The sequence below is a fragment of the Pleurodeles waltl genome, chromosome 10 (genome assembly GCF_031143425.1).
Source record: "Pleurodeles waltl isolate 20211129_DDA chromosome 10, aPleWal1.hap1.20221129, whole genome shotgun sequence".
NCBI classification, from domain to species: domain Eukaryota; kingdom Metazoa; phylum Chordata; class Amphibia; order Caudata; family Salamandridae; genus Pleurodeles; species Pleurodeles waltl.
Window position 1 is genome coordinate 246,974,844 of NC_090449.1, and position 15,378 is coordinate 246,990,221.

At 46.8% G+C, this 15,378-nt stretch overlaps 1 protein-coding gene and 1 long non-coding RNA gene across 3 annotated transcripts in view; one reads left to right on the forward strand and one right to left on the reverse strand.

The window, feature by feature from the left end:
- Window positions 1-4,550, reverse strand: part of LITAF (lipopolysaccharide induced TNF factor) — a 172,162-nt gene extending 167,612 nt beyond the window's left edge. The window contains exon 1 of one of the 2 annotated variants that reach the window (XM_069210327.1): window positions 4,339-4,550. The gene's annotated coding sequence lies outside the window, so the exon portion shown is untranslated. The remainder of the gene's footprint in view (window positions 1-4,338) is intronic. The other variant, XM_069210326.1, reaches the window with a different exon arrangement.
- The window catches only part of LOC138261405 (uncharacterized), a 70,001-nt gene that overhangs the window by 7,945 nt on the left and 46,678 nt on the right, over window positions 1-15,378 (forward strand). The gene's annotated exons all lie outside the window — the stretch shown is intronic.

Below are 15,378 nucleotides of genomic sequence, written 5' to 3' on the forward strand. Positions count from 1 at the left end.
TTTCAATATTTAGACTACTAGCTCATTCAGGCGCAAGGATAAGACTTTGGAAGGGTGGAAAACAATTTGCAAATGGTTGGAGAAACATAGATTCCTTTGTAATGAACAGAGGTGTCAAGTGATTCCCTCTAAGGATACCACCTTTATGGGAGATAGGCCCAAAATAGATGTGAACATTTTCCTTCTACCAGAGTCACTGGAAAAGGAAATTAATCTATATTTGGTTACTCAAAATGTCTCAAGCACAGGCAAGATTCAGGCATAGCATCTCAGGGTCTCCGACAGGTTTACTGCACCATGGGCACTGCTTCACCTTAGTCAATTGTTGAAACACATCAAGAGATTTTGGAAACCTAATTCCCAAGATTAAGAAACCATAAGCTCTGTTTCCCAGACAATTAGAGTGTTTGAAATGGTGATTGATGCGGGATAATCTCAGCAAAGTTTGTCCTTTGAGTCCAGGACTCCAAAAATATGTTAAAACGGATGCTAGTCTCCTACTTTGGGAGCAAAATCGAAAGACAGGCTGGTGGAGGTGTTTGCCTACCATGGAATGTCATCTTTCCTCCTCCAACTAGTGGGAAGTGATGGCGGTGTTCAGGGCTTTGAAGCAGCTGAATAGATTCATCGTGAACCAGCATGTTCTGATAAGATAGGAAAATATGGTGACACGTGCTTACATTAATTATCAGGGCTTATGAGGTCCACCTCTCTCATAATAGTGGCCCTTCTTTTTGATTCTTAGGCAGAGCTTAACCTGTAATTACTGACAGAAGTTCATATCAGAGTGAAGAACAATTTTTGGCAGATGCCTTGAACAGGAAGTTTCCATCCTCCCAGGATCTGGCCCTGGCACCTTATACCTTTCAGGAAATTTACAGAAAGTTTGTGACACAAGGAATAGATCTCTTTGCCACGACATCCAATGCTCAAGTTCCACTGTTCTACTCCAGTAGTTATATGGAGGATGCCTAGTAGGCCGAAGCCCGATCGGTTTGTTGGCCTCCATGTTAACTGTATGCCATTCTGATGTTCTTTTAATTCGTGACATATTAGCCAAGTAGCAGAGGGAAAAAGAGAGATAATATTTGTGGTTCCTTTCTGGTCCAGTGGATCTTAGTTTGTCTTCTGAAACACATGATGACACAGGGGCCTTGGATAATTCCTGGGTTTCCTTCGCCTCTTTGCCTTCTGGGGATTCTGGGTCTCAGACAGGCTAGCACATTAGTGTGGAAATTGTAAGGATGTAGTTACAATAGAAGGGTTTTCCTATCCACTTAGCTATAGCTATAAAGAAATCCTGGAGATTTTTCACTCTTAAGTCTTATGCTACACATAGGAAATATTTTCAGTTGTGAAATGATTCTCATTAGATGATTCCCCTGCAATTCTTACTACATGAGTTTAATCTCAAACTTTTCCTTTTACTATTAAGTTTCTGTACTCAGCCATTTGAGATTTGAGCGAGCTTTGGGGTTCTTTGCAAGTAGAATCCACGGGGTCAAGAGAGAGTGTTTTGCTTTATCAAGACCTGTACTTAAACCTTTCACTCCTCCTTGAGGCCATCGTTTGGTCTTGAAAGTCCTACAGTCTCACCCCTTGGAACCTTTGGATTCAGTGGATGTGAAATTCCTCATTATGAAGTCAGACTTTCAGGTGGCAATTACTTCAGATAGAAGGGTTGGGGAGCCATGTTGTCTAGACCTCTTTTAAGGTATTTTTCTGAGGAGACAGCAATGCTGCTACCTGATCCTTCCTTTTTAGGTCAAGCATAGCAGTGTGCATGCGCTGCCTTTCCAACATGTTGGTATGTATCTGGGCTTTTGATAACGCCCACCTCACGCCAATCACTTTCACTGGTTTGTGGGCCTGCCCTTCAAAAATCCTTTGATGACATTGGTAAATGGTTTACGTTTGTCTCTCCTTGGGGAGGTTTTGTTACCGCCTTGGCTATCGCCCCTGTTACATGGCTTATTGTACTTTTGCCAATAAGTTTGACTGCGAGCGAACTTCTTTCTCCTTTTGTGTCTCTCCTTATTGCTGATGCTCATGGCGGCCGTGGCACTTTGAATCAGTTCACTTATGTCAACTGTTTTCATTTTCATTTTCAATTTATGGGGCAAGAAAAGTCCAGTTAGGAGTTTACAATGCTAATAGCACTGACTCAAGCAAATGCGAGATCCATTGAAATGCAAATGCGTGTTACCTTTTGTTGTTTCCTCCTTTCGTAGACCCCAAGAAGTAATCCTTCGTAAGATCTTTGGAAGCATGTACATAAGCTTGGTGCAGGTGTAGCACTTAACATCTATTTGGATAGATTTGATGTTTTAGGTCTATCTGAAAATCTAATTGTGACTTTTGGATGATAATTTTAAGGGATAGAGTCTTCTTTGACTACAAATCACTGGAGTAGATTCCTATTTCCTTTAGCAAATTATTTACCTGGCATTACTGTACCAGTAGGTATTCAGGTGAAATCAGCAAAGAGATTGAAAGCTTCTTGGGCAACGTTTTTTTTTTTTTTTTTTTTAGAATCGTACGGCTGCTGCACTGGCAAACCCTAAAACGTCTGCTCATTATTACACACTTCAGGGACTTCAAATTGTGACTGCAGTATTAAACTATGTTATTCCATAATTGTTCTAGGTGTCAATAAATCACTGGATGCACATTGAAATCTTGCATTCATGCCTGTTATTTTTGATGATGCCTATTGTTCCTTTGGTGTATCTCCTTAGTAATCACTGGGACAAGGACATGTGATGCTAAGGTAATGACCTGATTACTTAACAGCTTTGCTTTAAATGGAAATACAGAAGCGCAGGTACTCACTTCTTGGAGTATCTGTTTGCTCCTGAGAAGTGCTGGTACTCTCTCATTAAATGTATTGCAGCAGTGCTGTAAGTGTAGGTATTCTCCCTTTCAAATTAAAGAAGTGGAGGTACTCTGTACCAGAAAGTACCTGCCCATTTAAAGCACTGCTTACCAGTAATCTTCATTTCTCACAGTCCTATTCATACTCGTCTGAGTCATAACAGCCTACTCTCCCTCCCTTGACATTACTGGTCTTCATATAGGCTTGTTATGGTACGAGGATGCTGTGAAAGTAAACTTTTTTTGTGGCACCCAGATGTGTGGGCTGGCTTTTAATTTCAGCAACTCCTCTTGTTTCCTGTCTCAGAGAGGTGGGATAACCTCACAAGTAATGATTGGGACGAGTAGGAATAGGAGCAACAAACAACCACAGCTCCATAAACGGATTTCAGTGGTTACCTAAGGTCCCGGTGCCAGTGAATCAGCAGCGCTATAAAGGACTACAGGATCCAGCCTTCGGAAAGCACTTTAAATGTCAAGATACCTCTTGTGAATAATGGTCCTGCTAGGGAGAGGGAGGGGAGTTTGTTTAGAGGCAGCTTTGATTCGCCATAAATAGAGGGTTAATATGTCTGCTGCAAAGAAGAGAACTATATTTTATTTGGATGGCTGAGTCGGTGAGTAGAGCCAGCCTTTACAAGCTCTTTAAAACAAATGAATGTATGTGAAACGGGAGCTATGGAGAGATGAGGGGCACATTTGCAGGGTAGTAGTGAGGGAATCCAGTTTCAAGTGGGCAGGTTGGTGCAAGGAAGAGGACTGAAACCAAACTCGTCATTTGTTATAAAACTGAGAGTTCAAGGCATCCTCTTCTTGTACACGTGACAGATAGTCCTATAAACAAGCTACTACTCTGTGCCTTCTATTAAAACTTTTGAATACATTAAACTACATAGGGGGTTCAGAAGAAGACTGAAGTGCCAGGTTCTGCAGATGAGAACCGACTTAAACCTGTGGAGCAATAAACTTCGTCGAGGAATGCTAGGTGCAGTGACCATACCGGGCAAAGTGTAGTTCGCGACTGCACAACGTGTAGTGCCGTGCTGCAGCTGCATCCGGGGCTGACCAGATGTGAGAGACATGCTGAAGCGTAGTGCACGTTCTCTAACGTCATTACTGTTGCGTGATAATCTCCAGACCTCCAGCGCTGTTCGGCACGCTGAGCTAAACCAGCTGCGAAAAAGACTTAGTAGAAGTTCGATTGCTCCGTATAAGGCGTGGTGCGAAGGGGACGCTCAGCTCCAGGCTGGGAAGGAAGGTCGTAAAGGACCTACGCAGCCAATGGCCGGCAAAGAACAGGGCAAATGCCTGGGGACTCGTAACACGGGCACGGCATAGTAAACGGTTGACCAGGGGGAGTCCTGCATTTCCCTGAATATGTTCCGTATACTTTTAGGGGAGGGGGCTGATAGGGGCAAATAGCAGTAACGTCTTGGGATGCGTGCGTGATGCATGAACGCTCACCTTAGGGTTTGGGGGTGTCCTGATGGGGAGAGAGCAGCAGCGCTTTCTGTCCTAGTGGATCCCAGCAAGCGAAGAAGCAGAGCTGTCCGCCCACTCCGAGGAAGTCCAGCCCACGGACATAGCTGAGGGGGTGCCGGAGGGAGGGCCCCTTGTAGAACACCGGAAACTGCACTCTCTGGGCACCTCCCTATACTGGAACCAAAACCACTCTACATCATTTCAACTTCCAGTGCAAGGACAAACGCAGCACAAGAAAAGCAAACAGTCGCCGACCAACCCAAACGCAGAGGGAGTATCTTTATCCCGCCCACGACTTTATTTAGTTCATTACAGCGTAGCGTTCAATTCGAGTTCTGCAAACCGAGGAGTCCAATAATTAAAACGTTTTACATCTCCAGTGGACGAATCTACAAGGAGTTATGGGAGGAACAGACCACCCACCATTCTGTACGAGCCGGGAATCTACCACCCTGCTGAAGTAAATGATGGGACAAGGGTTATCCGAGTCTGTTGTGGTCTTTGGTGCAACCCAGTTGTATTGTGAGACTAATCAATTAAATTTGTTGTTTTTTAAAATGTACTGTTTGTGTTAGAAATGCTTCAGTTCTTTTTGACAACGAAACCAAGACACATTTAATTTAAATTGTACAGTTACATAATAAAATTGGTTGTATTTAATTTTTTTACGAAAATGATTAGTAAAGTCACAAAATAAAAGAAGGAATACTACAAACTACGGTCAATAAGATCACAGTAGGAACTACAACTAATTCTCAGAATATACGTACAGTCTAATTAGGTTTTCTATTTGTAACGTTAGGTCTCTGCACTGTTGAAATAGAGCTATCTAAGAAGGACTGGAACATGTCAATACAGGTTGCATGCAGATTGTATTAAGTGCAATAACCCACCTTTCAATCAAGGAATTCACAGTTCCGGGGCATAGCTACCATCGGTACAGGAAGTACGGTGTCACAGGGTTCAAGAGTCTTGAGGGGCCCATTGAACTTGATTATTGCTGGATTTTACTAGGCACCCTCTCATGTCAACCACCAAGACTGCAAACCAACTTCAGCAACCTTATCACAGACTTTACTGCCCCTTCACCATTAATTCCAAGGACTTCATGCTACTCAGTGAAATCAACTTCAGCCTCGAGGACCCAATGGACCCCTGCTCCACATTCCACCTCGAAAGCCTGGACTACATCAGACTCACCAAACTCACTGCATACCCTACAAACATCACAGAACATTCCCTGGATACTATCTTCACCACCAGTAACAGGCTCAACAACAACTCCACCTCATCGCTTATATGGACCGACCACTCCATCATAAACGTCTGAATCACCGCACCACAAGTCAACACAGCCACAAGCATCTACCTACGCAGCCAGAGCTGGAACAAAGTAATAGAGGCAGACTGGCTCAATGTCCTCAAAATGGACCAACACCCCCTCCAGCCCCGACAAGGACATCAGCAGTTTCATCTAATTGATCAAGAACTGTAAGACTCCCTCACACCAATCAAAAGCAACACACAAAGAAAAACGAACAAACATGCCAGTTGATATAGTGAGTACTCTGACAATCTAAAAGATACCACAAGCAGCTAGAAAGAAAATGGAGAACGCCGATGCCAGAACCACCTACAAGGCTGCACTCAGATGCTACCACCAACTTCTGAGAGGCACCAAAAGAAGGGCACTAACCATACAAATAGAAGTGAGCTCCAACAGTAGATCTTCACAATCATCAACAATTCACCATTCTAGAGGCCACATCAAACACTATCACCCCTTCACAGGAACTGTGCAACAAGCTATCACACTTCTTCTACAGCAAAATAGTAAAGATGTACAGCAACTTGGAACATCAGTCAGACCCCAAAGATCTTATCACCAATCTGACCACCACAAACCAAGATGAACACCAGACTGAACTGAAAACTCTTACAGAAGAAGACACTGCAGTGATCATGAAATTGGTACACTCGGGGACACCTTTGGACCCATGCCCCCACCACATATACTTGTACTACAGGGTTGTGACTGTTTAATCAGCAAAGTTAGACCACGTTTAAGTATAACAGCAAAATACCTTGACTGATGGTTATTTAGCCAACACTATTTCTTCATTATTTGCAGATCAGGAAATTTAATGAACTTTACCTCATTTATTATGAACATAGTAGCATAAACAATCATTTGCGTAAATTCATTTTGCATTAAGGAATCACAGACAATTGGATAACATTACCAAAAGTTGTAGCACTATTGGGCTACACAAAATCCAAACAAACCAAGAGAAAACAATACTTTTAAACACATAAATATTTGCATTACACATAAAATGCAATATACCAGTCTTTAGTTTTCAACGGAGGGAGTCTGCTGTAATGTGTCAGTTAGCTAGACTCCTTAAATTGTAGCATATGAAGGGGTTGTAAAAACTAATTATTTTGTCTAAGACCAGGCACCTATATTGGCTTTCAGGGTTGCCTTTAAATAGTTGTTAAAGCCAGCAAGTCACTAATGCATTAAGGTCAATGTGTTCAACCCCGTGGTTTTGAGGTCTCCTCAGTCCCAAGACTGGAATGAACCGTCTTTATTGGTGTATATTCCCTCTTTTTGTCCAGTATGTTTGAAGAAAGAAAGAAAGCGTCCGTACAACTGCTCTAGTTTCAGGCGTTTGTTGATTGAAGCTTGCATTGTATTTAATACATGCAATCCTCAAAGTATGCTTTTGCATGTCTATGATTGTTTTGTCAGTGCATGCAGTGTTTCAGTCAAAGCGCAGCATCATTTTTGCCTTGTTTTTCCTTGATCGTTCTCACTTATAACAATGTTGCCAGTGTATTTTGCTTTAATTATGTCCATGTGCTCTGCTGCCCTGCAGGCATTGCACTGTCTGGAAATTTCCAGTGCTTGACGAGGATATATCTGCCCATACTTAGTGATTAACTGTTAGACGTGCAGTAGCCAAATCTGGCTTAAGATGTAATTTCAGTTGTAATAAATGCTTCTCTCCCAAATAATATTCCACCTCAGATTGTTTATTGGATCACACTTTAACAGTCATCTCCAGTCTAAGTGGCTAGGTACAGCAAGGAGTTTTTCCTAGCTTCTGATTATGGTTTATGGTGCAGTGGCTCATTGGTCAGTTGATCTGAGGGCCTACGGGATCCATATAGCTCGAATTTGGCCTGAATTTCCCTAGTGCCTTTGTCGAGATTTGTGCTATACAAATAAGAAACTGCAATCGGAAGAAACTATAACTCATGACGTTAAGTAACTTTAGGCCACAAGTTATACTTTCTTAACGTAAGTAAAATAGTAAGTATAACTATAATTGCTACATTTTTAATGTTTTGTGTGGGTAAAACTTATAATGTCCCTGTAACCTTTGTTTTTTTCTCTGAAAAAAAAATACATTACCTATTGGCAGTCGCCACTAGGGAGTTATAGTTAGGACCTAGGGCCAGATGTAGCAAAGGATTTGCGCGTCGCAAACTGCGAAAATCGCCGTTTGCGAGGCGCAAATGCCTCTTTGTCATGCAGAAATACATATTGCGAGTCGGGACTTCAAGTGGATGGTAACCCACTCGCCATGGGACCCCTTCCACTTTGTGAATGGACCCAAAACATTTTTTTCAGGGCAGGTAGTGGTCCAAGGGACCACTGCCTGCCCTGAAAAAATACCGAAACTAAAGGTTTCGGTGTTTTTTTTAAGTGCAGCTCGTTTTCCTTTAAGGAAAACGGGCTACACTTAAAAAAAAAAAACGGCTTTATTTAACAGCAGTCACGAACATGGAGGTCTGCTGACTACAGCAGGCCTCCATGTTTGCGAGTGCCTATAGTCGGTATGGGGCCGCAATTTGCGACCCACCTCATTAATATTAATGAGGTGGGTCTCTGCGACCCCATACCGACTTGCAGACGGTGTCTGAGACACCGTTCTGCATTGGAAATTGCGACTTGCAATTTGCGAGTCACTCCGACTCGCAAATTGCAAGTCGCAATTTCCAAATTTGCTACATCTGGCCCCTAGTTTCTATAGAAAAAGCGTTATTTTCACTTGCCTTTATTTTAGGCCCAGGTTGATGAACCTTCTCAAAAGTTTCCAAGCAAATACGAAGCTCACATCAGCTGCTGTCTGGAAAGTTTTGGGGTGATCCGTCAAGAGAGGGCCAAGAAAAAGGGAGGGGGAGGGTCTCAATACGTGTTTTCTCCATGTTAATTTCCACAGGGATTTTGAACAGGAATAGAGGCCGAACTGCTGGATGGAATTACACCAAATTTGGCAGAAAGCTAGCTCTTGGTCCAGAAAGAGCCCTTTTTGTTATTTGGTGTAAATCCGTTCAACACTTTTTGAAATTGTTAGAAATGCGGTCTCTAGTTGGCAGTCGGTTTGCACCCTGTTCAAGTAGGGACCCTCAATCTTGTTAGGATAAGGATGATACCCGCTCACATAACCCCTGCTCACCCCCTTAGTAGCTTGGCACGAGCAGTCAGGCTTACCTCCGAAGCAATGTGTAAAGCATTTGCATATAACACACAGTAATAAGTGAAAACACTATAGAAGGATACCACACCAGTTTTAGAAAAATAGCCAATATTTATCTATATAAAACAAGACCAAATATGAGAAGAATCCAACATACAGTAAGAAAAATATGAATTATGCAAGATTTACTCAAAACTACAGTTCCTTGAAGTCGATAGCTCCACCTGGGGCTATCACAGCGTCGTGATCAACAAAACCAACAGTTCAGGGAAGACCCGCAAACAGTACCTTGGATTTGCAGGGTGTCGTGATCCTCGCGGTGAGCTCCGGAGGGCGGCGTCACTGACGTCGCGGTGTCAGGTCCAGGGTTGGTGCACGAGTCGTCGGGCCCTTGAGGTCACACGCATTGCAGATCGAACTCCAGGCTGATGAAGTCAGGTGTGCCGGCGTGGTTGGCGTCGGGGCTGCGGTGCGAAGTGGGACAATGCGACATGCAGTGCCCACAGGTCACGGTGCAGGCAGCGGATCGGTGACGGTGTCCAGCGGCGTCGGTGAGACCAGGGCTGCGGTGTGAAGTGGGGCAGTGCGATGTGCGGTGTCCACAGGTCACGGTGCAGGCAGCGTCGTCGTCGTTGGTAGGCCCAAGCCAGCGGTGCAGGACGGGACGGTGCTTCGTGACCCTCACAAGCGGTGTCCACAGGCCACGGTGCAGGCAGGAGTCGATGGTGCTGGCGTCGGTGGACCGGGGCTGCGCTGCGAGATGGGACAGTGCTTCGTGTACCCAATGAGCGGTGTCCACAGGCCACGGTGCAGGCAGCAGCGCCGGTGTCAACGGTGAAGTCGTCCGATGACTGTGTCGGTGAGACCAGGGTCGCATTGCGAAGCAGGGCAATGCGACTCCATGTGGCATCGGAAGTTCACGGTGCAGGCCAGCGGCGTCGTTGGCCTTGTCGCAGTGGTTTCTCCTCTTGAACAGCGCAAAACACACAGTTCCCAGTGCTGCAGGTCGAGGAAACTGAAGTCTTTGGTGGCCCTGAGACTTACAACAGGAGGCAAGCTCTACTCCAAGCCCTTGGAGAATTTTCTCAAGCAGGACACACAGCAAAGTTCACCCTTTGCACTCTTTTCAGGCAGAACAAAGCAACTGCAGGCCAGTCCAGCAAAGCAACACAGCAAAGGGACAGTACTCCTCCTTCAGCTCCTCCTGGGCAGGGGTTCCTCTTGATTCCAGAAAGATTCTAGAAGTCTGGGGGTTTTGGATCTTCTTCTTATACCCAGTTCTGCCTTTGAAGTTGGCAAACTTCAAAGCAAAGTCTCAAGTGTTTGCAAGATCCTTCCTTGTTCAGGCCATGCCCCAGACACTCACCAGGGGGTCGGAGAAGGCATTGTGTGAGGGCAGACACAGTCCTTTCAGGTGTGAGTGACCACTCCTCTCCTCCCCTCCAGCACAGATGGCTAATCAAGATATGCAGGCTACACCTCAGCCCCCTTTGTGTCACTGTCTAGAGGAGAGGTGTGAACAGCCCAACTGTCAAACTGACCCAGATGGGGAATCCACAAACAGGCACAGTCACAGAATGGATTAAGCAAGAAAATGTCTACTTTCTAAAAGTGGCATTTTCAAACTAACAATCTAAAAAACAACTTCAATAAAAGATGTATTTTTAAATTGTGAGCTCAGAGACCCTAAACTCCACATTTTTATCTGCTCTCAAAGAGAATCTGCGCTTTAAGGATATTTAAAGGCAGCCCCCATGTTAACCTATGAGAGAGATAGGCCTTGCACAGTGAAAACCGAACTTGGCAGTATTTCACTGTTAGGACATATAAAACACCTTAGTATATGTCCTACCTTAAACATACACTGCACCCTGCCTATAGGGCTACATAGGGCCTAACTTAAGGGTGCCGTACATGTAGTAAAAGGGAAGGTTGAGGCCTGACGAGTGGGTACACTTGGCAAGTCGAATTGTCAGTTTAAAACTGCTCACACAGACACTGCAATGGCAGGTCTGAGTCATGTTTACAGGGCTACTAATGTGGGTGGCACAACCAGTGCTGCAGGTCCACTATTAGCATTTGATTTACAGGCCCTGGGCACCTCTAGTGCACTTTACTAGTAAATCAAATATGCCAATCATGGATAAACCAATCAACAGTACAATTTCTATTGGGAGCACTTGCACTGATTAGCAGTGGTAAAGTGCGCAGAGACAATAAACCAGCAAAAACAGACCTAAAAAATAGGAGGAGGAAGGCAAAAAGTTTGGAGATAACCCTGCAAAAAGGGCCATTTCCAACACATCCCCCTCCCAGCCTAAAGCCAGGGCAGGCCAATCAATACCTTGCTGGACTTCCCTGCGCAGGGAGATAGAACCTGGACAATGGCCCACTACTGCAGGAGCTCTTGCCAGTTCTATGCCTCTCTGAACCCAGGTTGATCCCTCGGTCAACACTCTCAGGGCCCACTGAACTAACCTTGGGGGACCTCTTCTCCTCATCTGAGAACTCATCTGTGTAGCACCTAACCTTACCTTGCTCATAGATGCATCCCAGTAGGCAGACAGTACCACCAGAGCCAACAGTGTGATGTGGCCCATTCCACCCCTATGGTCTGACTTCAGTCCCCCTCCCAGGGAAAACTCTGGCCACAAGGATAACAACCAACAGAGGCCACTGACAGCTGTCAGTGTCAAGAGCCAGGACCCAGGCCATGCTAGGGTTTCTAGCCTCTGTGGTTTTAAAAAGTGGGGGGGCAGTAACCCCAGGTGACTTTAACCCCTTTTCTACTTCCCTTCCCACCAGTTCAGGAGTGGTGTCCTGATACTGGTCACTCACCCTTGGGTCTGTACCCTCAGGCTGAGCAGGGGACAGGTGTGGGCTCTCCCTCCTCCTGTCCCTCGTGCTGGGATCCGGTACCCTCTACCTTGGAGTGGTACCCCCAGACAACCGAACTGTGAGGGTGCCTCTGGGGGCCACCCCCTCCCAGTTCCCCTGACACCTGGGGCAACTCATTCCCCAGAAGACAGTCTATGGGCATCTGGGGACTGACTATGACCCGCCTCTGGGTCACCTCCCCACCCCACTCTAGGGATACCAGGGCCATAGGACGGAAGAAGTCCTGCCCCTGGGCTGGTGTCACCCTACACACCTGGCCGGTGTACTGTTCTGGGGAGACAAGCTTTTCCACCATCATTGTTTGGCTATCCCCACTGTCCCTCAGAACAGTGACTGGGACCCCATTCACTGTTACCTGGTGGGAGTGACAACTCCCACCCTCAGGGATCACCAACTCACCCTCTGAGTCAACCTCCCAACTAAGGGATATCATGGCATGGTCTATGACCTTCCCCTGGGGGCTACCTCCCCCTAAGCCTCATTAGACACCTCCATAGAGGGGCCACCAATGTGGGTTGTCTTAGGACAGACAGAGTCCCCTTTCATGTGTCCTAACTGGGAACACTCAAAGCACCGGGGTTCAAAATGGGGTGCCCTGGGCCACCGCCTACCAGAACCTCCCTCCTTCCTGTCAGAAGGGGCCAGGGACTCTTTTTCTCCCTCCTTATCCTGGGACCTGTCTGCATCTCCCTTGACTTCCTTCTCCTTCGTCTGGGAACCCTGCCCACCTTTAGCTGAGTCTCCCCCATAAACCTTCTTGTGGACCCTGGTACTCACCCAGCGGTCCGCCTCCATAGCAAGATTCCTGGGGTCAGTCAGCTTACTATCAGTCAAGTGCTGGCGCAGCTCTGCAAAACACAGACTAGACAAGTGCTCCCACGCAATTAAGTTGTACAGCCCCTGAAAATCTGTCACATTACTGCCCATCACCCAACCATCCAGTGCTCTGCAAAACGAATCTACACACTGTAACCAGGACTGGGACTCAGTTTTCTTACTCTGCCTAAACTGATCCCTGTACTTGTCAGGAGTGAGACCGTACCGATTGAGAAGGGCCTCCTTCATGTCAGCGTAGGTGAGGTTGTACCCCTTTCCCAAAGCTAGCAAAGTGTCCCTCCCCTCCTCTGTGAAGTGGTTCCACAATCCTGCTTCCCAATTCTTCTCAGGGACCCCATTCATGTGGATGGACGCCTCATCTCCCTGAAACCACCTCTGTATGTCATCTCCCTTCTTGTACTCTCTCCCTGCGTTTTTAGGAATGTGCACAATTCTGTCTGACTGCACTGAGGAATTGCTGCCACCATCCTGGCTAGACCTGCTCCTCACATCCAGCTCTTTTACTTTAAGCTCATGGTCCAAAATAATCTTTCTTTTCTCCATGGCTCGCTGCTCCCTCTGAGCCTTCATTTTTAATCTCTCCAACTCAATCTGGTGCCTCCTGGCTTCTCTCCTGTCCTCCAGCTCCTCTGGGGTCAGTCCTATTGATCCACCACTGCTGCTTGGCACATGGGGTACCTCCCCCCTGGCAGCTCCTGCACCCTCAGTACATCTTCCCTAGAATTTGTGTCAGTAGACTCTCCTTTAGATCCTCAGACTGCCCACTGGCAGTTCTGGCTGCTACCCAGGCCCTAAGCGCCTTCTGTAGCTCCTCCTTTTTGGTGAGGCCTCTGATCTGAACTTTAAGGTTTTTACAAACTGCCTTCAGTTCCTTCATGCAATAGGTTTCCAACCTATCCTCCTCAAAAAACAAATCCTGGGATACAACTGAAGATGCTCTTGATTGAGACAAGATGTCGTTGGGATTCACTTGAACTCAAGATCAAAAATAGGTCAAAGAGAAAAAAATCAAAAAAAAAAATTGTATGTGGGACGTAATGGTCTGCAATATGGTAGTAGTGTACACCAATCACTGTAGGTCAAGTGCAAATGCAAGTCCTATCCTCACCGCTGACAACCAATATTAGAAATGGGGTCTCTAGTTGGCAGTCGGTTTGCACCCTGTCCAAGTAGGGACCCTCACTCTAGTTAGGATAAGGGAGATACCCGCGCAGATAACCCCTGCTCACCCCCTTGGTAGCTTGGCACGAGCATTCAGGCTTATCTCAGAAGCAATGTGCAAAGCATTTGCAGATAACACACAGTAATAAGTGAAAACACTACAAAAGGGCACCACACCAGTTTTAGAAAAATAGCCGATATTTCTCTATATAAAACAAGACCAAATATGAGAAGAATCCAACATACAGTAAGAAAAATATGAATTATGCAAGATTTACTCAAAACTACAGTTCCTTGAAGTCGATAGCTCCACCTGGGTCTATCACAGCGTCGTGATCAACAAAACCAACAGTTCAGGCCGGCCGCGGCATTGCGGGCCAGCTACAGTGTCGGGAAGGCCTGCAAATAGTACCTTGGATTTGCAGGGCATCGTGATCGTTGCAGTGAGCTCCGGAAGGCGGCGTCACTGACGTCGTGGTGTTGGGTCCGGAATCAGTGCAGGAGTCATCGGGCCCTTGAGGTCACACGCGTTGCAGATCGAACTCGAGACTGATGATGTCAGTTGCGCCGGCGTGGATGGAGTCGGTGCTGCGGTGCGAAGTGGGACGATGCGACATGCGGTGCCCACAGGTCACTGTGCAGGCAGCGGCTCGGTGATGGCGTCCAGCGGCGTCGGTGTGAAGCAGGGCGGTGCAGCGTGCAGTGTCCACAGGTCACGGTGCAGGCAGCGTCGTCGTAGTTGCTGAAGTGCTGTCGTTGGTAGGCCCAAGCCAGCGGTGCAGGACGGGACAGTGCTTCGTGACCCTCACGAGCAGTGTCCACAGGCCACGGTGCAGGCAGCGACGCCGGTGTCAGCAGGAGCGTCGTCGTCGGGGATGCCCAGGCTGCGGTGTGAGCAGGCGATGCTGGAGTGCGGGGCCCATAGGTTGCGGTGCGAGCAGCGGCTCGGTGAAGTTGTCCAATGACGGTGTCGGGGAGACCAGGGTCGCAGTGCGAAACGGGGCAATGCGACTCCTTGTGGCGTCAGCAGGTCACAGTGCAGGCCAGCGGCATCGTTGGCAGCGTCGCTGTGGTTTCTCCTCTTGAACAGCACAAAATACACAGTTCCCAGTGCTGCAGGTCGAGAAAACTGAAATCTTTGGTGTCCCTGAGACTTCCAACAGGAGGCAAGCTCTACTCCAAGACCTTGGAGAATTTTCTCAAGCAGGATACACAGCAAAGTTCACCCTTTGCACTCTTTTCAGGCGGAAGAAGCAACTGCAGGCCAGTCCAGCAAAGCAACACAACAAAGGGGCAGTACTCCTCCTTCAGCTCTTCAGCTCTTCTCCTGGGCAGAGGCTCCTCTTGATTCCAGAAAGATTCTAAAAGTCTGGGGTTTTGGGTCTTCTTCTTATACCCAGTTCTGCCTTTGAAGTTGGCAAACTTCAAAGCAAAGTCTCAAGTGTTTGCAAGATCCTTCCTTGTTCCGGCCATGCCCCAGACACTCACCAGGGGGTCGGAGACGGCATTGTGCGGGGGCAGACACAGTCCTTTCAGGTGTGAGTGACCACTCCTCCCCTCCAGCACAGATGGATAATCAAGATATGCAGGCTACACCCCAGCCCCCTTTGTGTCACTGTCTAGAGGAGAGGTGTGA